This window comes from Notamacropus eugenii, chromosome X, assembly GCF_028372415.1.
Source record: "Notamacropus eugenii isolate mMacEug1 chromosome X, mMacEug1.pri_v2, whole genome shotgun sequence".
Classification (NCBI taxonomy): domain Eukaryota; kingdom Metazoa; phylum Chordata; class Mammalia; order Diprotodontia; family Macropodidae; genus Notamacropus; species Notamacropus eugenii.
This window is the reverse complement of record NC_092879.1, coordinates 84,940,716-84,967,176: the sequence shown is the minus strand read 5'-3', so window position 1 is coordinate 84,967,176 and position 26,461 is coordinate 84,940,716. Positions and strand designations below refer to the sequence as shown.

Below are 26,461 nucleotides of genomic sequence, written 5' to 3'. Positions count from 1 at the left end.
TTATGAAACTAGACGATTTCTTCAGATTCCGTCTAGCTTGAGAAATTCTCTGATTCTATTCTACTTCTTTGCGTCTCTGACCTTTTAATTTCATAGTGTTTATGCAAAATCTTGACCTGGAGAGCAATGGAACGAAATGGGAGGTGTGCCACATGCCTCATTTAGATGTGAAAAACCAGACAGAGTTCTGCTTGGTAGCACACGTGGCCAATCCAAACACTCATCTCGTGCCATGACTGGGCCTGGCTTACTGGAGAGCCCTAAGGAGCATGTGGGCTTGGCTTCTTTGTGACCATCATTAGTCTCCAATCTCTGTCGGTGGCATTTGATTTCCAAGCATCACAAAAAGGAATTAGATGAGAACTTCCTAAAAATGTGATAAAGGAGATGAAATGTCTGCCAGAATAAAAGTTCTTTATGAAATATTGCCAGACACTGCTCTGATTTCCCCCACCCTTCCTGAAAGCCTGTGGGCCTGTGGCAAATACTGATATCATTACCATAAGTTTTGTTCACGCCTTTTGTTTTAACATCACAATTATTTCTGGAGTCTGGTGTAACTGCTCCCCACTGTCTATCCGCTGAGCCAGTCTTTGTAACAAAGATAAACAAGTGACACAGTGGGCAGCAGCTGATTAAGAGAAAGTAGATGTGATTCCTTATCTGGTCCCTTGGACCACTGTTGGATTTTCATTTGGGAAGTATTATTATTGAAAAATGACATGTGGCTGCCATGTGTCCCAGGACATGTCATCTGACAAGACAGAGTGTTTAGAACAGGACATCTCAATAGGTGAGATACTGCAAACTGAGGGTTAAGACTGCTAAAGAACAAGGCAGGATGCTGCAAATCTCTTTTCATCCTTGCTATTCCACTTGTGCTTTAGGTTCCTGATACCCCAGACATTTTGATGAATTCTCTTATGTTCACATTAAAAGACATAGCATGCTCAGTCATAGGATGTCTCTGTAGAATGTCAGACAATTCAGAGACAGGGGAAAAATCACTCAAACTAGTGTGTTAAAATAAGCAAACAATACAAGAGGTTGCATTTGTCCCCTTCCACCAGGTTATTTTGGAGGTAGATGTGTAGATAGTACAATGGACCAGATCATTCCCATCTCAAAATTAACTGAAAGATGTGGAGAATCTAAGTTGCCATTGTGTTTATTGAACAATCAAGCATTTAATTCTGTAGAACAAAGGCTCTTTTATATCATCTTGTCTCCCATACATATGTCAGGTTCATTACGGATTCCTTAAAGATGTAACAACAATATCCTTGTTCAGTGACTTTCTGAACAGGTGAAGTATAAAGCAGGAAGATGAAGGTGGGTCAACGGGTGTCCCCCACTATGACAGAGGAGATACAGGGCAGAATCTAGGCCGAGGAGCAATTGTGGAGGAGCATGTGGCAGAGTAGATGGGCTACAACATAGAACATGCAACCATTGAGGGACTCTAAAGAAAAATTGGAGTCAAGGATGTCATCATGGAACTGTACATATGACCATCGAAAAGATTGACCAGTAACATGGTTAGAGTAAGGGATGGCAGGTGAATAATCAGACTGATGCTAGATAAAAGTGAGGAAGGCCTCTGGCTGTTGGGGGCCGTACTTTGGGAACGCCACCAACAAAGATTTACACAAGATGGATAGGTGTAGAGGAGTTGCATTCTATGCCTATGGGGGATAGTCACAAATCTCTGAGGTGTCATTTAAGTGTTTGAAAAGCATGTTTGAGGGGTTGCATAGGGTGAGAAATTGGCCTTGTTCCTAGGGTGAGGTAGCCTGGCTTTTTCCTGAAGGCATCCCATTTAGAGAATAGTGATGGTACTCTTAATTCTTCTGCAGAGTAGGACCCACGGGCTTCATTAGTTAGAAGATGATGCTACCAGATAGCACGTTTAGGGGTGCTCCACTCTAACCTCTCCTGGTCCTGCAACAACTCAGAGTATGTTTCTTACCACCTATCTTTGGCACAGTCTGTGGAACTTACTTTGGGAGTGCAAATCATGAGTCATGGCTCCAAAGATATGCTTCTTAAGTTAGACTTTTAGACGTGCCAGGAATCTTTCCAGAACTTCTACCAGAGGTATGTATGGAAGAATACAGAAGAGATCAGAAGGTCTTCCCTAGCAGGTGGCTATCGCTGACCATGCTTAATCCTTGCTTGTGCTTTACACCCAAGACCATGCACTATGGCTCAACCCATAGAACTACCCCAGTGATAGTGTTCAGCTTTTAAAGCCCATCATAACCTGTGCTCCTCACCCCTATATTTCCAGTATCATTACACTTTATTCAGCCTCCTGTACTCTGCAGTTCAGTTGAGTTGGCCTTCTTCCAGTTCCTTTTCCATGATGCCCCATCTGCAGGCCTCTGCCCTGGCTGCCCCCATGCCTCAAATCTCCTCCCTCCTCAATGCTCTTCTCAAATGCTGTCCTCTACAAGAAAGCTTCCCCTCTAACGCTACCTTCTCCTGTTCTGAAGGCATCTCATACGTACCTGTTATGTCCCCCTAGTGGAAATTGGAATGCCGACTCACTGAGAACAGGGGCTGCTTTTGCTTTTGCTTTGTATCTGTACAAGCTGGCATTAATGTCTGGCACAAAGTGGCCACTGAAGAAATGCTTGTGGATTGATTGAGTCTTCTCGAAATTCCGGATGTATAGTCACTAAAATTAGAGAGGGCCCTCAGACATTCGGGGAAGGCCATCTTCCATGGAATAAAGATCATATGTCTTCTTGGAGCTCCCTATGCTCTCTTTTTCTTTTTTTTTTAATTTTTCATTTTTAACACAGTTCATATCACATAAAACAATTCCAACCTTTTGTCAGGTGATATTTCTTTTAAAGCATTTACAATATAGACCACAAACAAATGTTTTTTTTAACATTATCCAACTGAGACACAAATAATAACTATGTGTGCTAACTTCACAAGCCCTTGACCTAATTATCTCCACACTATTACTAAGAATTAAAGGACCCTAACATATTGTTGTTGGTCTAAAGTCCTAAGCCTAATAGCTTAATTTTAGACTTAACCTCGGATGTTCCCCTACCAACAATCTCTAATTTAATAGATCTGGTATTAAGCTTATAAACCTTTTGACTACAGGAAATTGCCACTAAGAGTAGGGACATCGCAGGGAAACAATATCTCCCCAACTTCATGTCAATTCCAGGCAGGAGTAGATTGTCAACTTGCATTCAGTGAGGCTTAGAGTTTGCCAGGTGTCAGTGGGGAAATTGAGTCAGGAGACTCCTACCTCAGCCCAGGCTGAACAGCCGCTCTCCCACCCTTCCCATGAGATCACCTTTTTCAGTTCATACCAGCATCTCACAGACTTACTGGCCTCATGGATTGGAGGCTCAGACCGCCTTTGTTGCTATCCATACCTGGAGTTAGACTCAGAAGAACAGTCACTTAATAGTCCCATAACATCTTAAAATAGAAAGTTCCAATAACTAGGTTTCAGATCTGACTATAATTTCACTTTGGCTAAGGAACATCTTTTGAGGCAAGTCTTAAGCGGCTTACATGCCTTTCTATACATGTTCTAGTTCCTGATTAAATAACAATAATAAAGTCAAATTTACCATTAAAACCTTAACTTTTCCATCAATGCCAAATTTTACCCGAGGTTACCTGCCTCTAGGAGATTTAGACTAAAATTCATTTCCCCAAACAAAAGATGTCTCTGATTTAGTATCTGTAATTAATTCAGTCAATTGTTTTAGAACTAATTGCTTTTACATCACTTTGTAACACGTCCAGTTTTTCTCCCCATCTTTCCCCTCCCCCCACTCCCTAATTCCTTGCATTCTGATTGACCCTTCTGTCAATGTACCCTCCCTTTTATCACACCCCACCCTTCCCTTATCCCTATCTTCTCTCTTTTCTTGTAGGGCAAGATGAATTTCTATACCCCATTACCTGTGTTTCTTATTTCCCTGTTATATGCAATAATAATTCTCAATATTCGTTTCTAATACTTTGAATTCCACCTTCTTTCCTTCCCTCCCTCCCTACCCATCCCCACTGAGAAGGCAAGCAATTCAATACAGATTAAATATATGTTGTTTTGCAAAAGACTTCCATAATAATCGTGTTGTGTAATACTAACTCTATTGCCCTCTATCCTACTCTATCCCGCCTTATTTTTTATTCCCTCATTTGACCTTGTCCCTTCCCAAAAGTGTTTATTTCTAGTTACTCCCTTTTCCCATTTGCCCTCCCTTCTATCATTCCCCTCACCCCGCTTGTCACCTCCTCCCCTACTTTCCTCTAGTATAAGATAGCTTTTCATACCAAATTTAGTGAGCATGTTATTCCCTCTTTAAGCCATATATGGAGAGAGTAGCTTCACTTTTCCCCCTTCCTCTTCTCCCTTTTCTCCTTCATTGAACAAGATTTTTCTTTATCTCTTTGATGAGTTATAGCCTGCCCTATTCCATTTCTCCCTTTCTCCTCCCAGTATTTTCCTCCCTCACCCCTTAATTTTTATTTTATATCTTTTTTTATGGGTATCATCTCTTCTGATTCAACACAGCCTGTACTCTCTGTCTATGTGTGTGTGTGTGTGTGTGTGTGTATGCTCTCTTTTTCAGAAACATAGGGCAGTAGAAGGGGATAGCAAGAGATAATGAGCACTGTGGATAGTCCTAATACATAACAGATTGGGGATATCAACCCAAATCTCCCCAATGGTCTTTCCATGTACATATAATCACTTCCCAAATGACCAGAAATAAGCCATTAGAAAAGGAATGAATGCAACATCTCCCACCATGACAAATTCAGTTGACTTTCTCTTACTGATGGGATTACTTAAATGGTAATGGCTGTCTAAAAAGTTGTTCTGATGATGGAAGTTATTAAAGCAGGAGCAAATATTTGGAGGAGTGGAAAGGCTGATTCTAAAGTTTTGTGTTTTCTTGTTCATTTTAGTTTTGAAGTCAACATTGTGTTTGCGACTGGGCTTTCAGGGGAAAGTTCAGAAAATAGGTGGGCTGGAAGCAGAGTTGGACGGAAACATTCGTGTGCCTGAGGTAAGGTGCAAAAATTGCTCCCCCTATGTATTACTGTCCACTAGAGGCTTCGAGCCATCTCTATAACATGGGAGATTTGACTTAGCACAAAATAAATACCTATAGGCCATAGAGAGTAGGCTTCTCTGGCACTAAAATATGTAAATTTATTAATGAAATAATGTAAAAAAAAATGCTGTGAATGCCATAGTCTCCAAAGGATTATGACTACATAGTCGAGTATAAGTAAGTGAGGTGTGTCCCCAAGGATGACTGGGTTTCCAGTGGTTTAGGATACAGCACTAAGTGATAAAACCATGGACCCTGGCAAAGTGTGACACAGAGAAACATTGGAAGATGGTTTTCAGGTTTGGTAGCCTTCTGCTTTTGCAGGAGTAATGGTGGGGTTCTTGAAAAGGGCCTGAGGGTGCTACTATGAATCACAATTTCTAGACTATTTATAATAATTAGTTTATCTGTGAGTACTTGAAATGACAAACGACTGTCCTGTAACCACAGAGTCACTGGATTACTAGAGGAACTAGCTGAGCCATGGGAGGATTGGCTCTCATACTCTAAATAAAACCAGAAATTTTAAGTATAGCAGGCACATGCCAAGAAGGCACATGATGAAAATACTCATTGTACAAGCAGTTGGACCAACCCCTCACCTGTCTTCCAACCAAGTTCAAAAAGGGCTCACAAATCCATGCACGTGAAAAATTCTAAACCAAAGCTTTCTTGCTTGGGAGACAATACAGTAGAGAGAGAAGCATTAGGAACTAGCAGCAATGGAGACAGCATGGGCAAACCTCAGCAAGTTCCCAGGATCACCTGGAAGTAGAAGCTAGGTGAAGACTGGAGCAAAGGCAATGCACAAACTGCCATTGGTGTGCTGAAAGGCAATGCACTGGAAGGATAATATTACTGCCCCTCCTACTCTCAGCAGTGCAGACACTGACCTATTTTCTGTTCCATTCCCATAATGCTCCATCTCCCATCTCCATGACTTTGCAGTGGCTGCCCTCCAAGACTAGATTTCTCTCTTGGGAAGATTTATGGAAAGACTTGGAGGAGTTGCACAGCATGAGAAAGTATGTGGATTGACTGTGATCCCATCCATGAGATCATAAGTTCACTGAAATAGGACTGGAAAAGGAGGGACCATTCTGTTGGGAGAACGAAAAGCAAAATTTGTGTAGGTCAAATTTACCCAGTTTAACCCAGAACTCCTTATTTCCTCCCAAAGAGCTCTCATTTTCCTGATTTCCTGTTACTGTAGAATGTACCACCATTCTCCCAGATACCCAGACTTACAGTCTTTGTGTCATCCTCAACTCCTCACTCATACTCAGCCCACATGGCCCATCTGTTGCCAAATCTAATCCTTCCTACTCTCACACCATCTCTCATATGCATCCTCTTCTTTCCACTCACACAGATGCCAACCTGGTATAGGCCCATTGTCTATCCTTGAAGGACTGAAAGAGCCTTCTGCTTGGTCTCCTTGCCCCAAGTCTCTTCCCTACTTAAATCTATCTCCTACTCAGTTACTAAAGTAATCTTCTTAAGTGTAAGTCTGGCCAGATCACCCTTCCTACTCAATAAACTTATGGCTCTGTTTGACCTCTAGGTTCAGATACAAACTCATCTGTTTACCTCTTAAAGTCCCATATAGCTTGATTCCACCCTATCTGTCCAGCCTCATTGCACATAACTTCCCCTGCTGTGATCTGTATTGCAGCTTTCTTCAGCTACTTCCTGTTTCTTACTCACAATGTTCCATGTCCCAATTCCTTGCCTTTGTATTGGCTGTCCCCCATACTCAGAAATTGTCTTTCTCCTCTATTCTAAATCCTAGCTTCCCTGGCTTCCTTCGAAATAGCTCTGAATCCACCTTTTGCAGGAAGCCTTTCTTTATCCCCTTACTGCTAGCCCTTGCCCCCTTGATATATATATATATATATAGGAAGGACACTTCTCATAAGCAGATCCTCCTCAATGGCCTTTCTGACTAGGGATCTGGCAACACATTGTGTCAGTTGACTCAAAAGCAGCGTAGCTGTGTATAGAGAGAGCCATCATCAGCACTTTGGTCAGTGGTTGTGGTGGTAGGGTCAATCTGGGGGACAGTGGTGAACCAGGAAATGGACATAAAGACAAAATTGTCCTTGCTTCTGTATACCCGACAGTGCAAAGTGGCAGAAAAAGGGGGCAAGGGGTCTTGCCCTTAGACTATGTACCAAAACCAACTTACCTGTAGGTGCTCTTAATGGAAGGCCTCTGTCCTTTGACCAAGGAATGGGTCTATGATTAGAACTGAGTCTTATCCAGACTGTTAACTGCAGATAAGTTAGAGAGTATTCAAAGGTAGGCAGTCCGCATGGTGAGATCGCTGGAGACTCTGACTAAAAGGAATGAACTGAAGGACCCATAAGTGCTGAAGCAGGGAGAAGGGAAGTCTTTGAGGGGACATGATAGCTCTTCTCAGGAATTTAAAAGCCTATAAAGTAGAATAACCATTAGATATCAGTGTGACCTATGGGGCAGGATTAGAAGCAGTGTCTGGGAGTTGGGCTAATTTCTCACAAATGTATAATAGGCCACCCGGGAAGGCTCCTCAATTCTGGGGGTCAAGCGGTGGTTGCATTCCCACCTGTCTGGAATGTTGGACAGGAGATTCCTGTACAAGTATGAGTTATTGAGATTCTGTGATAAGTTTTTGAAAGGTTATTACCCTAAGTGAAGCCAGAAGATAGAAACTATCATTACCAAAATGACAATAATTACACAATGAAAGGGTAAAAATTGTGCAGCACATCATTGTAAGTGGCACATACTGAACCCTTACCAGATACTTAGAAAGGCACAATCCTATAACTGGAATTATGCGCTAGAAGTTCACTCTCCTGGAGGTAACACATGCCAAGTTTCCACATTCCAAATATAAACTCCCAAGTCACCTTGAAAATTCAGCAAATAAACTGTCCTGGAGCCAGAGCATCATTAGAGACAAAGCTCTTGCCCACAATGGTCCAGACATAATATTGAGCCATAAAAGTTTAAGGATACCGTTTTAAATAGATGTCACCACACCAAATACTCATCATCTCTAAACTGCATGAGCTGAAAAGCTTTCCAAATATAGAGACTTAGTGGAAGAGATTAAAACAACGTGGATGTATATGTCATCCCATTATTGCATCATCCCATTATCCCATCCTCCCATCAGGCTATCTGTTACTGACAATATTCCAAAGATGCTTCCTCTGGATCTACAGAAGATTATCTTGTATCCCTGTACTCATTTTCCAATTACAAAAGGCAATCTTTTCATAATAGGTCACAGAATATTAAATATACAGAAATAACAGCAGAAATTGGCATTTTCCCATGAATGGTTTTTATCTCTACACCTTCAAGAAAGGACTAGAACAGCTAGCTCACAGTAATCATGATCACAACAGCAGTAGTTAAATATCAAAGACTATTTCAAGTTGATCTTGATCCTTTTCTGTCTTAAGTCCATTGCAAAAGATAAACCAAATGAGATGCCAAGAATACGTGGCAGCACTTTAAGTCTATCATGTTCTTTCTGTACATCTTACTTGAGCCTCAGTATGGCATTATTATCTCAATGGCATTATTATTTCCACTTTATAGCAGAAGAAACTGAGGCACGGAATGTTTAAGTGACTTATCCTAGGGTACATAAGAAGTGAAAGTCAGAGCTAGAATTTCCATCCTCATCGTATTGCCAAGTACATTGCTCTATCTGTCCTGCCCTTATTGTGTAATTAGAAAAATTCAGGGGTCCAGTTGGATGTCATGCTCCTGTAATTCTCCAGCTACATTAGGAGGTCTCCCACGTACTACCAGTGCTGCCTATAGTTCACATGCAAGAAGCCAAGCCCTGGTCTATCCCCTGTTTTGCCAGCCCCACCACAGTAGTAAAGTTATTTCAAGGCCTCTTATAAAACAATAAGAAGAAAAGAAAGTTGTTCAGTCATTTCAGTCATGTTCGACTCTTCGTGACCCCATTTGGGATTTTCTTGGCAAAGATACAGCATTGATTTGCCATTTCCTTCTCCAGTTCATTTTACAGATGAGGAAACTTGAGACAAACAGGAATAAGTGACTTGCCCACACAGAAAGTGTTTGAGGTCGGATTTGAACTCATTTCCTAACTTTAGGCCCAGAGCTCTGTTCACTTCAGTGCCACCGACCTACCCTAAGGAAGAAAAGTTTTTCATTAAAAAAAGAATATGCTGTATGACAATTTTTCCCCAGGAGATTTCTTTAAAAAAAAACTACTTGAAATAATAAACAATTTTGGCAAAGTTGCCAGATACAAAATAAACCCACATAAATCATCTGCATTTCTGTCTATTACTAACAAAGCCCAACAGCAGGAGATAGAAAGAGAAATCTCATTTAAAGTGTCTACAGTAGACACCATAAAATATCTGGGAGTCTACCTGCCAAAGCAAACCCAGGGACCATATGAACACAATTATGAAACACTTTTCACACAAATAAAGTCAGATCTAAATAATTGGAAAAACATCAGTTGCTCATGGGTAGGCCAAGCTAATATAATAAAAATTACAATTCTACCTAAATTAATTCAATTATTCAGTGCCATACCAATCAAAGTGCCAGAAAATTATTTTCTAGAGCTAGAAAAAATAATATCAAAATTCACCTGGAAGAATAAAAGGTCCAGAATATCAAGGGAATTAATGGAAAGAAATGCTAAGGAAGGTGGCCTAGCCCTACCAGATCTCAAATTATATCATAAAGCAGCAATCATCAAAACCACTTGGAACTGGCTAAGAAATAGAGGGGTAGGTCAGTAGAATAGGTTTAGGTACACAAGACACAGTAGTCAATGGTTATAGCAGGCTACTGTTTGACAAACCCAAGGACCCCAGCTTCTGGAATAAGAACTCGCTGTTTAACAAAAACTACTGGGAAAAGTGGATAATAGTGTGGTGGAAACTGGGCATAGACCAATGCCTAACACCGTACACAAGAATAAAGTCCAAATGGGTACAAGATCTAGATATAAAGGCTGATACTATAAACAAATTAGAGGAGAAAGGGAAAGCTTGTCAGATTTATGGAGAATGGAGGAATTTATGACCAAACAGGAGACAGAAAACATTATGAAATGCAAAATGGATAATTTTGATTACATTAAATTGAAAAGTTTTTGCACAAAAAACCAATGCAACCAAGATTAGGAGGGAAGCAGAAAACCAGAAAAGAATTTTTACAACCAGTGTCTGTGATAAAGGCCTCATTTCTAGAATATATAGAGAACTGAGTCAAACGTACAAGAATACAAGTCATTCCTCAATTGACAAATGGTCAAAGGATATGAACAGGCAGTTTTCAGAGGAGGAAATTAAAGCTATCTATAGTCATATGAAAAAATGCTCTATATCAGTATTGATTAGAGAGATGCAAATCAAAACTACTCTGAGGTACCACATCACACCTGTCAGATTGCAAACATGACAGAACAGGAGGATGATAAGTGTTGGAGAGGATGTGGGAGAGTTGGAACATAATTCATTGTTGATGGAGCTGTGAGCTGATCCAACCATTCTGGAGAGCAATTTGGAACTACGTCCAAAGGGCTACAAAAATGCGCATACCCTTTGACCCAGCAGTATCACTTCTAGGACTGTATCCCAAAGAGATCATAAAAATAGGAAAAGGTTCCACATGTGCAAAAATATTTATAGTAGCTTTTTTTGTGGTGGCCAAAAACTGGAAATCAAGGGGAACAAATTGTGGTATATGAATGTTATGAAATACTGTTGTGCTATTAAGAAATGACAAACAGTCAGACTTCAGAAAAACCTGGAAAGATTTATATGAACTCTTCTGAGTGAAATGAACAGAACGAGGAGAACATTTTACAAAGTATGTGAAGACTGTTTCTGATAGACCTAGCCCTGAAGGGCTAACAATGCAAGGACCTAAAACATCCCCAAAGGACTCTTGAGGCAAAATGCTATGGAATCAGAACACAGAATGAAGCATAATATTTTCTCATGTGTTACGTTTTGTTTTGGTTTGATTTTTCTTACTGTTTCTCCCATTCATTTGAATTCTTTTGTGCAACATGACAAATGTGAAAATGTGTTTAATAAGAATGTATGTGTAGAACCAATATAAGATCGCATGCCATCTCAGGGCAGGGGGAGAAAATTTAAAACTTATGGAAGTGATTGTTGAAAACTGAAAACAAATAAATTAAAATTTTTAAAAAACAAAAAATTAATTCAATTTAAACATAATACATAAGAAAAGTAAAAATAAACATAATAAACTTAAAGAATGAAACTTAAATACAAAATAAGAAAAGAAAAAATAGCATTGCCATGTGCACAGAAGAACATAAAAGAGGATTGAAAATATACAGCAATAAATTTCTAAATCAAGAAATCCTTTATAATGCATATACTACATATAATTAATATGATATAATACGATGTAATGCTATGTACTGTGTTCAAGTCTGTCCATCTTTTTTTTGCTTCCTTGTAATTTCTTTTTGGTGTTCTGCTGTGCACTTTTTACTTTCTTCTTTTTTACCTCCTTCCTTACTCCCCTTTCCCCCAGAAGACTACAATTAAGCATGGATATGTGTGTATGTTTGGGTGTGTGTATGTGTGTATACACACATATGCACATACATATACATGCATATTTACATATATATGTGTATATAGTCCACCAACTCATCATTCCTTACACCACAGCAGTATTCCAGCCTTATACTGTCTAGTAGTTATTTTAAATAGTCTAAAACAGTATTAATTAATATGGCTGACATGTAGTGTAGTTTCCCTATTTTTCTCTTTTGATTAAATCTATATTAGCTTTAATTTTGTCTGAGATCATGATGATTACCTCTGCTTTTTGTTTCTAATAAAGCCTACTCCTGATCTTTATTTTATGTATACTATTACTTCCTATCCTTCCTGATTCCTCTACTTCACTTCTACCCACTACCTTGCCCTCCTGTTACTTAATCTACCCCTTCCAAAGATTCCTCCCTTATTCTCCCATTCCCATTAATCTAAACATCCTTCTATAACCCTCTTATCCTATTCTCTTAACCTCTTATTTCTTTATAAGTTTAGAAAATAGTTATTCCCTTCTAAATATATATATTTTTCTCTCTTTATCCAGATTTGATGTGCATGGGGTGTCCATTAAAAATCCCTCCCTTACCCTCTCTCCTCTCTCTATCTCCTTAGCCTTTTATTTCTTTCTGAATTTAGAAAACTTTTATACCTCTATATGTATATGTATATATATATATGTATGTATGTATGTATGTATGTATGTATGTATGTATGTATTGTTCCCTCTTTAACCCATTCCCAATGAGAGTAGGGTTCCAGAACTACAAGACCTCTTCCTTCATCTAATTCCTCTGTGTCATTTCTTCCTTTTGCATCTCATTTGCATTAGTCTTTTTACCTTTTCTTAAATGGTTACTTTTAAAAATCACATCATATTCATGTCTACCTCAATATTTCTTTTGCACTACTCAATTACTAATAAGAATCTTAGACATACATTTTACATTTCCTCATATAAAAACTAAACAGTCTGTATTGAGTCTCTTGTAATTAGTCTTTGTTATGTACTTTATATTTCTCTTGGATCTCTTATGTCAAATTTTCTATTGAGTTCAGAATTTTTTGTAGCGAAATCCTGAAAGTCTGACAGTTCATTGAATGTCCTTTTTTACATTCGGGAATTATGCCTAACTTTGCTGAGTCTGACATTTTCAGCCACAACCTCAGCTGTTTTGCTCTTTTATATATACTCTTCCAAGACCTGCAGTCTTTCAGTGTCACTGTTGCTAGGTCTTGTGTGATTCTAATTGTGGCTTCACTGTAGTTGAATTTTTTTATCACTCAAAATATTTCCTCCTTGTGCTGGAGGTTTTGGAATTTGACTATGATATTCCTGTAGGTTTTCCTTGTAGGATCTCTTTCAGGTGGTGATGGGTAGATTTTTTTCTATTTCTACTTTCTCCTCTTCTAACATTTCAGGCCAATTTTCTTTAATTATTTTTGTATTATTGTATCAAGATTCTTTTTTCTTTATTGTAGCTTTCAGGGAGTCTGATTATTCTTATGTTTCCTCTTCTTGATCCGTTCTCCAGATCACTTGTTTTTCTTGTGAAATGTTTCACATTCTCTTCTATTTTTTCATCCTTTATATTTTGTGCTATTATTTCTTGGTCTCATAACTTTGCTAGTTTCCCCTTACCCACTTCTTATTTTCAAGGAGTCATTTTCTTCCTTAAGATTCTGGATATCCTTTTCTAGTTAGTTGATTTTCTTTTCATAATCTACTTGGGATATTTTTTTGAATTTTCTCTCTTTATTAAATTTTTTTCCTCAATCTCTCTCATTTTATTTTTAAAATCTTTAAAATTCTATGAATTCTTTTTGGGAAGGGGACCATTTGATGTTAATTTTTTGAGGTAGGAGAGGCTTTTTTTTTTGCTTCAATACACTTCTCTGAAGATGAACCCCTGGTCTTCTCTATTCCCATAATAACTTTCTATAGTTGGATTCTTTCTCCTTTGCCTGTTCATTTTTTTTTTTATTTGTAGCAGTTTGTTATTGTATTCCCCTCTAATCCTGGGGTATGGGAAATGATGCCTCTGTCCTCATATTCTCCTTCCATTCTCCCTTCTGGCCTGGAACCGAAACCAACAACTCTTCCCTCCTGTAAGTGCCCATAGCCAGCAGTGTCCCCAACCCACTGCTTCTTTACACCCCCTCCCAACCCTTCCCGAGTGTGTTGGTTCCTTCTTCCTCAGGGCTGCCTCTTGTCAGCACACCTGAGCCTGGGGTCCATTATCAGTAGAGGTTCCCTCAGTCTTCCCCTTCTCAGACACCTGAGTCCCCACACTGTCCAGGAGGTAAAAGTTCCTGTGGCTGGGGATGAGGCTGCCTCCCAAACCGCCTAGCCCCAGAGTTTACTGCTTCTTGTTTCAGCAGAACTAGTCTGGAGGTGTCTTGACTGGGACCAAACCTCAGCCATGGGACTTTTCTTTGGATGTTCTCCCAGTTGTCCCAGGAGGACCACTGTTCTGCCCCAACTCTTGCTTATTTTTGCTACTCTCTGTTTACCCTGAGGCACTATTTTGTCTTATCTGTGGGGGAAGTCCATAGAACTTGAAATTTTCTGACTTCCTTCGCCATCTTCCCAGAATCCTCAAAAGATTTCAACTGATATGATCTCAAAGCAGTATAAGAGGCTGGACATCACTGAGGATCAAAGCATTTTACATATACCTTCCTTAAATTTTATTTTGGCTGATTTTGACAGTTAAGAATAAATATATCTTTCAAAAAGAAAATCTCTTGTCCATAAACACAATAGAAATATAATATAATATAATATTTTTACTATATAAATATTGTTCATACTATGTAAAGTTAAAAAAAACTCATAATCTTCCCCCCTCAGTAAAACTTGCCCGTCCTCCAAACTTGCCGGATACTCTGGCTCATAACTTCAGAATCATCTTTGACTCTCCATCTTATTCCCAAACTTGTTAATCCAATCAGTTGGGAGGGCATGTTGGTTTTACAGTTAGATGGCCCAGTGGATAGAGTACCAGACCTGGAGTCAAGAAAACATGAGTTCAAATTTTACCTCACAGACACTTACTAGATGTGTAACCCTGGGCAGGTCATTTAATCATTATCTGCCTCAGTTTCCTCATCTGTAAAATGCAGATAATCATAACACCTCTCAGGGTTACTGTGAGCATAAAATGAAATATTCATGAAGTACTTTGCAAACTGAAACATTCTATAAATTCTTTTTATTATGACTTCCACAATGTCTCCATCTCCCATTTTTTCTGCTCCTCACACAGCCACCACCTTAGTTCAGACCATATCACTTCTTATCTGAATTAACTGCAAGAGTCTCCTAATTGGTTTCTCCCCTCTCCAACTGAATCTCTGCAGAGCTGCCAGGATAAACTTCTGACATGTTTAGGTTGCCTCTAGGATATTGATTCCCCTGCCAAGAATGTCAAGTACTTCCCAATCTAACTTCAGCCTACCTTGCAAAGCTTGTTGTTCATTTTCCCTTTCATACGTATTAATGTACAGTTAAAATGGGTTATTTCTTGACCTTAGGCTTCTCTGTCCCACCTCTGGGCCTTTGCAGTGTCCTCTATGCCTGTAATACAGTGTCTCCTCACCTTTGCCACTTAGGATTTTTAGCATCCATAATTGCTAGATCCGTGTCTTAGTTCCTACATAAAATCTTTTCTCATCACCTTAGGCATTAATACTCCCTTCTGCCTCAGACTTTCTTATGTTTCCTCCTCTCTTTACAAACTGGGTAGAGAGTAATGTCCTTGAGGATAGGCATTTTTTTCATTTGTATCTTTGTACCCCTGGTACCCGTATGTAGGTTTTGATAGTGTTCATTTAAATGGGTTGAAATGAATGATTTGCTTTTGGAAACAAAATCAGATTTATCAGAAAGGGATTGGTAGCCAATTTTAGGCTTATTCTGAAGGCATAAGTAGCAATTTTGGAGAAAATTAAAGTAGCTGGATATTGAAAGACATTTGCGACTGTACATTGTATAAATGTGTATTTTCACTGTGTTGGGCCATCTCTTTCCTTTCTCTGGGCTTATAAGTATGATTGTTCATATTTTTCTTGCTATTTCAGAGCAAACCCGAGGCAAACTCTGCCCTATTAAGCCTGAGCTCTCATCAGTAGAAAGTGTGCTTTTCATTTCATTTTAATTTTTCCATTAATAAATAATACACTAACTTGGACAGCCTCCTAATGCCAGTTAAGATGTCCTGACCACAGTCCATGCAAGGCAACTAATTCTAAACCATGAACTGAGATATTCAAGTCTTCCTTCACAGTTATTTAATGATAATTTGCTTCTTTTTATGTTCCTATGTATTGTAGGGCTGCTATTGAAATACCATTTTTAGTATACTGACAATTATATTTTGATCGCTATTCAAAAGGTCATTTTCCCTAAGTCTTATTCCAGAAGGGCTATGGTATACCTAACTAGCTATGTAGTAGTTCTCTAATATGCTGTGTTTACAATCCAAAGAGGCTGTGGCCCTCCAAAGTTTACTTCCTGGGCACTGCATCCCATAGATGAGGTAACGAAGTTTCTTTGTTGGCAGATCCATCTGGACACTCTAATGACACATAGAGAACTGACTGTATTGAACATATAGCATTAATCCTGCTTCAGTATTGCCCCTCAAATTACTTGCTTTAATACGTCACCTCTCCTGGTGCTTTTTGATGCTCTGCACACATTTTTCTTGACATCGTTTTCTTCCACTTTGTCCTTCCCAGAGAATGGGGCTGATCTTGGCCCACTTCACTCTCAATAATTGGTCTTTAATTACACCTGAGGTAGAATCATCTGCTGAAATTACTAAGAATATGTCAGCTTTCTGATAATGGAATAAAACATTATCAAGGCTGAGCTGGCCCAGGCCTTTGTCCCCTAAGAAAAAGAGAGAAACACAGAGACAGATACAGTGAGAAATTTAGAGACCCAGACCAAGTGCAAGATGTGTGTTCTTAGAGTGTTCATAGATATCTCTCACCTTCTCTTAGCAAGTTTGCAATTATTTGGAGGGCATTTTTGTCAGCTAAATTATTTTTAGAAACACAAAATCATTGTGGATTTCTGAGGAATAGGACACCTTTCATTCTTTTCTTAGGGAACTTGTTGCAAGACACCCGACATTTAATTGGCTGCTAGGCAGTGTTCCCTCTTTTATCTCAAAAGAATCCGAATCTGATGGATATTGTTCTGAACAGGTCTAAAAGCAAATGAATGGATTCTAGTTTTTCTTTCTAATATACTCCACCCAATTTTGACCTTGTTTTCCACTTTTGAATCATGTAGGAGAAAATGGAAAGTAGAAAATTAAGCTAATTACAGAGATCAATTTTAATTGACTCAAAAATCATAGATTCTTAAGGATTGGAAGGGATCTCAGAGGACTAATCCAACTTGTACCCACAAAAGGAGCCATTCTACTCAATTATTAATAGTGCTGTGGAAAAGTAGGCAGAAACTGAGGGAGATGTCTCTTTTTGGGGGGGGAATAAAGGGGAAAATAGACTATCGGGACAGTCCCTAGCCATGCTTAGTTTTCAAAACTATTTACAAAGTGTGGGTTGGAAGCTGCCAGTTGATGTGTCATGCCCTTGCCTCCTCTCCATGGTAAAGCCTGGTTTTAGAAGGAAAAATGTTCTTAGGAGATGGAGAAAACAGAAGTTCTCCCCCATGCCTCCGGAACAATGTTATCTAACCCTTGATTTCCTACCACAATCCTTGATTGTGATACACATCCTTTCATTTTAGTTTCTCAAGGGTCTCCCATTATAAAGTGCACTTAGGTGCTAGCATTTCTGAGCGGTGGGTGTCACTGAGACAATAACATGTCATTTCCTTGCACCAGCATTTTCTGTGGTTTAATAGAAGTTAGGTTCTGTATGCCACTAGGGAGGGAGCTAAGATAGTGTTTCACCATGTACAACCTTACTAGTCCCCATTTTCTTCTGTGGCACCATACCTACAATGTCCCTTGATGTCCCAGTTCAGTGGAAATTAAAGAGGTCTCACACACACACACATGTAATATTCATTTGTAATCATTCAAAAGCTGTTGTTCCCTGTCTCATATCCATATTCCAGTATTGCCATACATGAACAGATTTATGATCTTTTCAAAATAGGTCCTATCTCAAGTGATGCAGTTTATAGCCCATCCATGCTACCTCATGTGGGATATGTCCATGGCCTCCCATATATTCTCCAAACAGGGTCCACCTTATATTCTGAGGGCCTTCCTCAAGAGATTTTTTAACATTGTATTGATACCAGTAGAGTACACAGGCTATTTATTTATCACTTATGTCACTACACAACTGGCCCTCCTCCTTTTCTGCTCATTACTTATCTGTGATAAAATATTTTACAGGGCTTCCCCTGCCTAATCTCTCTTTGGTGTAGTATATAGTACTCATACCAGATATGTGCTTCTCTATTGGTCTATGAAAAGAAATCTCTTTTCCTAGAGATACATGAAACACTCGTGCCCATTGTTAAAGATTAATAAAACCTTGCAATCTAGGTCCCAGAGTCCCTGAGGGTAATGGTGTCTTCAGTGCTGTGTGGCTCACGTATGGCCCCATTCCAATGTCTTTATTGTCTTTTCTTGATGCTCAAGGATGTTTTCACTCATCTTGGACAATTCTTGCTGTAATTTTGAATAGTCCAATTCTAATTCCCTCACTGAGATACCTTTTCCTTGCAATGTACAATTATATTTTCTTTTGCAGGCACAGAGAGGGCATATTGGTAAATCAGGACCTTGTATTGTCTTATATGCCCTAGAGTCTGATGGTCCTCTAGATCTACCAATAGCTTCCTCTGTAGAGCGTGTATTCTGTGGAATACAGAGGACTCCCACTTTGAATTTAAAGGTCAATAAAATGCTATCTACCCATTCCCACAATTTTTACCATATGGTCCCCAGCTCCAAATGCCCCCATTGAAAAGTGACCAGCAACTATCCTCAATTAGAAACACTATTCAAGAATTTCATTTGCCATGTGATCAGGTCCTTCTCAGGAAAATCATAATCTTTTATACAACTCACATATTGCCCTAGTCTTGAATTCGACCAACTACGCCAAAATGCTCTCCATAGGACTCTGTGACCAGCAAATTAGGACCCCCTTGGGCCCCTGAGTTATTATAGACTTAAATTTTGAAGTATATGTGAAACTTTATTTACTCATGTAGTTCATGAGTATAGTCTATGTTATAGCACAGATGTCACCTTACTCAACTCCTCAAAGGGCATTGTATGACTTTGGAGCCTCTTTCCAAGTAACCCATCAAAATCCGAATCTCTTCTCTTAGTCCCAGTGTGTTATTCCATAGGAATCAAGTGGGAGTGATTGCTATAGGGGGTTTTTTTCTTTCCCAATCAGATCATTATCTTTATCCTCTCAGCAAACTAGTTCTTTCTTTTTATTTTCCTTACAGAAGTTATTCTGTGGCTAGCTGTCACCTTGGGACCCTGAAGTGTAACCCTGCCTAAATCATGTAATGCAATTTAGTGTAATATGGCTTGCTACAAACTTATTCCCAGTTCAATGACACTAATAATAATAATTTCATCATGACTAATATCAACATAATTAATAATACAAACTTCTCAAAATCCATGTATATTAGTACATTAGCTCTACATCATTCCAATCCTAGTAGGGTAGTGGATCATTCAAATCTTACTTGTGAAACTGCCTAGCTGTGTGACCTTGGGAAAGTCGCCTAATCTCTGTGTGCTTATGGTAACTCCATAGGATGTATTTACTACTCATAGAAGGGTTGCCCTCTGCCTCAGTTGAGGTAGTCCCCACACCAGGATTTTCCCACGCTTCACAGATCCTTCGTTTATTTGCATATACCTATCTTCCCATATTCTTACACCTGGCTCAGTATCTCATAAACATCTTCTTGATATCCAGTCATCAGGTTAGTGTAATACCATTTCAGAATTGGGTCTTCATTTCTAGATTTGGTATGTCAGTTCAGATCATTCAATACATTTCCTTTTTTCATGTTTTAAAAATATTTTATTTTTTGCAATTATATATGAAAACAGTTAACATTCATTTAAAAAATTGAGTTCTAAATTCTTCACTCCCTTCTCCTCCACCTTCATTAAGAAGACAAGCCATTATGTATACATACATATATATATATATATATATACATATATATATAATGCATTTGTATTTGGGCAAAATATATTTCTATATTTGTCATGTAAAAGAAAATATAGACCAAAAAATCCCCAAGAAAAATAAAGTTTAAAAAGTCTGCCTCAATTTGCATTCAGAAACTACAAGTTCTTTCTCTGGAGGTGGATTGCATTTTTCATTATATATCCTTCGGAATTAACTGGGATCATTGTATTGCTAAGAATAGCTAAGTCATTTACAATTAATAATTGCACAAAATTGCTGTTACTGTGTACACTGTTCTCCTGGTTTTGTGCACTTTACTTTGCATCAGTTCATGTACATCTCCAGGTTTTTCCGGAAGCATCCTGCTCTTCATTTCTTATAGCACAATAGTATTCTATCACAATCATACATATCACAACTTGTTCAACCATTCCCCGATTGATGGGCATCCCCTGAATTTCCAATTCCTTGTCACTACAAAAAGGCCTACTATAAATATTCTTGTACATGTAGATCCTTTTCCTTTTTTTAATCTCTTTGGGATATAGAACTAGTAATGTTGTTGCTGGGTCAAAAGGTATGCACAGTCTTATAGCCCTTTGGTCATTGTTCCAAATTGCACTCCAGAATGGTTGGATCAGTTCACAACTCTACCAACAGTGTTTTGGTGTTCCAATATCCCCATGTCCCCTCCAACACTTATCATTTTCCTTTTCTGTTTTGTTAGCCTATCTAACATCTATCTAACATCTTATAGGTATAAGGTGGTACCTCAGGGTTATTTCAATTTGCATTTCTCTAATCAGGAGTGATTTGGAACATTTTTTTCATTTGATTATAGATAACTTTGATTTCTTCTTCTGAAAACTACCTTTTCTTAACCTTGACCATCTATCAATTGAGGAATGACTTGTATTCTTATAAAATTGACTCAGTTCTCTATATCTTTAAGAAATAAGGCCTTTACCAGAGAAACTTGTCATAATTTTTTAAAAGTTATGATTATTGCCTGTATTTCCCTTCATCCTATTTTTCCCATTTATCCTTCTATCTCCCACTTTTACCCTGTCCCTTCCCAACAGTATTTTGCTTCTGACCACCATCATACTCAGTCTACCTTCCCTTCTGTCAGCACCCCCTTTGCTTATTCTCTTCCCTACCCACTTCCCTGTAGAGTAAGATAGATTTCTCTACCTGAGTATGTATGTTATTCCCTCTCTGAGCCAATTCCAGTAAAAGTAAAGTTCACACATCTCTCCCCCTGAACTCATCAATCTTCCTTTTCACTCTTTTGCATCTCTTTTATATGAGATTATTTACCCCATTCTACCTCTCCCTTCCTCCTTCTCCCAGTGCTCCCTTTTTGTCACCCATTAATTTTATGTTTTTTAGATATCATCCCATCATAGTCAATTCACACCCATTGCCTCTGTTCATTTACACTCATTCTAACTGTCCTAATAATAATAAAAATCTTAGGAGTTACAAGTATCATCTTCCCACATAGGAATGCAAACAGTTTGACCTTATTGAATCCTTTATGATTCCTGTTTACTGTAACCTTTCTGTGCTTTTCTTGAATCTTGCATTTGAAAGTCAGATTTTTCTCTTCAGTTCTGGGCTTTTCATCAGGACTGCTTGAAAGCTCTCTAGTTCATTGAATGCCCATTTTTCCCCCTGAAGAATTATACTGAGTTTTGCTGAGTAAGTGATTCTTAGTTATAAACCTGGATTCTTTGTCCACCAGAATATCATATTCCAAATCCTCCAATTCTTTAATGTAGAAGCTGCTAAATCTTGTGTTATTTGGACTGTAGCTCCACAATATTTTAATTGTTTCTTTCTCACTACTTGAAATATTGCCTCCTTTACCTGGGAGCTCTGGGATTTGACTATGACATTCCTGCAAGTTTTCATTTTTGGGGTCTCTTTTAGAAGATAATTAGTGGTTTCTTTCAATTTATCCTCTGGTTCTAGAATATCAGGGCAGTTGTCCTTGGTAATTCCTTGAAAGATGATGTCTAAACCCTTTTTTTGATCATGGCTTTCAGGTAGTTCATGAATTTTTAAATTATCTCTTCTGAATATTGTCCAGGTCAGTTGTTTTTCCAATGAGATATTTTACATTTTCTTCAATTTTTTTCTGTTCCTTTATTTTTGTTTCATTGTTTCTTGATGTCTCCTGGAATCATTAGCTTCTGCTCTTTATTCCTCTTTTGCACATGTTTATCCTTTCAAAGTAGTCTTGAAGGAATAGCTAGGTGGATCAGTGGATAGAGCAACAGCCCTTGAGTCTAGAGGATCTGAGTTCATATCAGGCCTCAGACATTTGATACTTGCTAGCTGTGTGATCCTGGGCAAGTCACTTAACTCCATGTGCCTCGTAAAAAAATCGAAGCAGTCCTGAAGCAGTTGTATATTAAATGAAAGATTGAATGCTAGGCACTGGGAACTTGAAAAAGTAGAATGGGATGTCTTAGGATGTTCTTACTCACAAGAACCCTAGCAGAGGCACATTGTCAAAGGGTATTCTTGTTGAATTTTGTTAAGAACAAAGAACATGTACAGATGCGTCAGATGTCATCTCTGTGTGCTTTATATCCTTCCCTCATTGTCATTCCTGCCAGTTAAAGATGACAGAACTACAGGTCTTAACAGATTTTGGAATTCTCGGACAGTCATGGAAGGTACAATATCCACCATCTTCTGAAACATATAGCCTTGCAGGAAGTATAGTAATCAGAAAGAATGTACGTGGGATGAAAGTCCAGCTGGAGGAGTGCTCCACGATTCCAAGAAACCCTGTTGGGCATCCAAGGGAGGGATTCTTATTTCTACAGAAGCACACAATGTACACTCCAAACAAAGACCTGGTTATAGGGAGCAGCTGGCACAGCTGTCCCCAGCTGCCTATTCATGGTGGATGAAAGGTATTGTATAGTTTCAGAAAGGAAGTCTTTTTGAGCTGTGGGTTTCCAGATGCTAGGAACTGAAATCCATTTTCTGGGAAGGGGATGTTGCCATGGTCCAGGAATTCCCAAGTGTTGGCATGTAACTGCATGGAATGTATTCTGGAAGAAGTGCCAGCATGGAAATTGTGCCAGTTACTGTGCTTGGGGCCACTGGCCAGCTTTCACCATAGCATTTCTCCCATTTTAACCTATATTTCACTGCATTGACCTCAAACTGGAATCAGGTACTTGAAACAGTTCTTTGGCTACCTTCTCTAGCTGCCATGCCACTTTTCCCCTTTGGACGTTGATCCTGGGAGCTACCTCAGTCTTTAGAGGTCCTTTATAGGATTGAAGGAGAAATGCACAGCTTCTTCCCTAGGCAAACATGAAAAGAATGGGTACAAAGATGACTGGCTAGTATCCTCAGGCTGTTCCTCTTATTTATTTTTTAACAATATGTTTTATCTCAGATAACAGAAGAAACAATGTGAACTAAGAGACTATTCATGCAAAGGAAAGTGGAGAAGTTAATAATTATCCATATAATCAGCATTTTTTAAAAGTTATACCTTCCAAATCTTGATAACTGAGGCCCCAAGATTCCTTTTTTAGCCTGGAAAGCACACTCAACTTCCTTTACCATTTTTGGTTTTTATATCCCCAGTCACAACATAAGGGATATGGGAGTTTGGGTGAGAGAGTGTATATGCATGGGAGAGGGGTGTCATTGCAGTGCTATACAGAAATCTCAGCAAGGAAACACCTTATATTAATATAGATTTGCAACATTTTTTGCAACTTCTGGTATTAGAAAGTTACTAGAGGTCTGAGAAATGAAGTGACCTTCTTTGTGTCCTACTATGTGCCTGAAACACAAGGCTTGAACCCAGATAATACTGACTATGTGGTTAGTTTTCTATTCCCCTAGTCCCTTGCCTCTTCTTTTGTACACAGTAGACACATAATTGATGTGTGCAAAATTGTAGAAGCTTTGTCCAATCCTTTCATTTTCTCTCCTATTAGAACTCAAATTCCCACCTCTTTGACCCTGGGCTCTGATGAATATTTCACCTCACCTTTCTTTATCTGAAACCATGTGGACTCTTCCCATCCATCTCTATACTCTCTTCCCAAATACTTCCTCCTGTGATCACTTATCTAGCATTTGTTCTGAAAATCGTATTTTAACACTACGAACCCTAGAAAATATCTCACAACTACCCTATTTCTCCAGTCACCATTCTCTCAGACTTCCCTGTCCAAAACACTTCTTCTTGACCCCAACTCACCTATCTGTGTTGTTTTACCATATTAGAATGTAAGTCCTCGAGGCTGGAGGTTGTTTTGTTTTCTTAGATTTGTATCTCTTATAATTAACTCATTTCCTGGCACATAATTAATGCTTAATTCATTCATTCTTGAGGAAACTTGAGGTTATGTACCCAGTGAGCTAGCAACAGAGCAAGAGATAATATTCAAGGCTCCCAACTGCTATGCCAGGATCTTCTGCATTGTACCCTGCTAGATTCTGGTCCTGGATTTCATTGCAGTTCCTCAATGTTCTTTCTCCCTTCACATTTCATGACCTGATGAGAGTTATTCTGAAAGGAAGAGCTCATTATGAACATGTTTCATCTATTTGATCTTTTTTAATCTTATTGCCACTTGGGATCCTTCTCTAGGTCCTGAGCCAAAAGAATAATATAAAGAGCCCACTTCATGTCTCTTTCGATGCCCAAGTTGGTTCCTGATCCTTGTTAAAGTAGATGCTAATTTGCTTAAAACAGTATTCAATTTGCTTTTCAAAGACCCCAATTTCTTGTGCACCTGTAGCTCTCAGGGTCCCAGAATCTTAGATCCAGGAGAGGTTTTCCATGCCCTTCCAAATGCTGCTTCCCAGCAATTGACCTCTAAAGTAGATTGATGTGAGAGGGAAGAGAGAAGGTCTTACAAAGTGGATAGATGTAAAAGGGAGGGGAGAAAGTCCCTCAAAATGGATGGATGTGAGGGATTGGAGAGCATCCCTCAAAGTGGAGGGATGTGACTGGGAGGGGAAAAGATCCCCTAAAGTAGATGAATGTGGAGGAGAGAGTGTCCCCCAAGATAGATGGATGTGAGAGGGAGGAGAGAAAGTCTCACAAAGTGCATAGATGTGAAAAGGAGGGGAGAAAGTCTCCCAAAGTGGATGGATATGAGAGGGAGGGGAGAAAGTCCTCCCAAGTGGATGAATGTGAGAAAGTCTTATCTCAGAGGAAATGGCCACAGGCCTATGAGATAGCCCTAATGTCTTACAGCTCATAACTAGAAAGAAAATCTGATATTCATTTAATGAAACACAAGCCAGATGATAAACATAAAAAGGGGACTTTAAGAAGATCCTTCTCACATATGTTGCTTTGGGGATAAAAAAATCAACATATGTAAAGAACTCTTTGATCCATATGTTTTGTCTTTTAATCCATTTGTATGCTTTCTCATTATAGATTGTCATATAACTCCTGAAGAGGCTTCTTTTTCTATTCCAGACTGTCCTTGCCTACTGAGAAGCATCATGAATACTTCCTTGTTTGAGTGGAAAATGAAGTGGCTACTTTGAAAAATGTGGTGAGTTTAGGAGAAGGTGACCAGGAGGTATATAGTGAGCTTCCATTTGGTTTTGGTACTTCATTTCCATCTCAAAATTAGGACAGCATACCTAGGCTGGGAATTTAAAGTAGAGCAAGAAAAGAGTCCAGAAGTCCCTGCCATCTTCACACCCTCCACAATGCTACATTCAGGAGAAAGTCAACTGCCCCCAACCCTTCTTTGTAGTGCTTTAGTTTAAAAGAAGGAGAAGGACCCTTGTTCCAATTTTGGCCCCTTTAATATCGATCTCTTTTCTAAATGGGTGCAAAAGGCTGGGACAACACCCTTGCCTTCTCCTTCCATTCTTCTTACCCTCTCTTCTCATTGCCTCTCACCTCTTTTTGTCCCATCTTTCTTCTTCACCATAAAGACAGACACCTTATGTGTGGGCATGGGTGTGGGGGAATGGGAAAACTCCATAAAACCCAAAAGCTGAACTCTCCTTTTCTTTTCCATTTTCTTACTGTGTTCTCGCTTTTGACATATACTCAGTGGTGACACCTTGTGTCTAGGCCCTTTGTCCCATGTTTCAATGAATGGATATTGCTTTAGACACAATGATAACATTACCCAGGCTAATCAGCTCATGTAAATGAACTCCATGGCTCAGTGGCCCTCTAGGAGACTCTAGGCTCATATGGACCAGGGTTTGATTCAAAGGACCTGCCCCTCAGTGGCTCCATTATTGTTTCTGTCTCTATCATAGAGCTCCCAAAAAATATCCCAAACATACAACATAGGTATGGTCTGTGTTTCAGTCTCCCCAAATGTGGTCAACCTCCAGCATCTGTATTCAATGTACAGTGTAGGTATCTGGTGTGGGGTACAGTAAATGCTTAAGATACAGAGCCCTCCCCAGTGCCCATAAATAAATACAGGAAGCAGCAATAATTCAAATAGCCCTTTCCAATTATTTTGCTGCTTCAAAAGGTAAAATGCCGTCTATACAGGCAGATTCATCCCATTCACTTTGGACCTACACTCTTTGAGCAACTCATGGTAATTATCCTGGTCA

At 39.0% G+C, this 26,461-nt stretch overlaps 1 long non-coding RNA gene across 1 annotated transcript in view; it reads left to right on the top strand.

Annotated features, from left to right (window-relative positions):
* Window positions 1–25,452, top strand: part of LOC140515548 (uncharacterized) — a 79,118-nt gene extending 53,666 nt beyond the window's left edge. Inside the window, exons 2-3 of the long non-coding RNA XR_011971080.1 lie at window positions 4,960–5,060; window positions 25,347–25,452. This is a non-coding gene — a long non-coding RNA (uncharacterized lncRNA). The remainder of the gene's footprint in view (window positions 1–4,959; window positions 5,061–25,346) is intronic.
* Window positions 25,453–26,461: the final 1,009 nt, after the last annotated feature.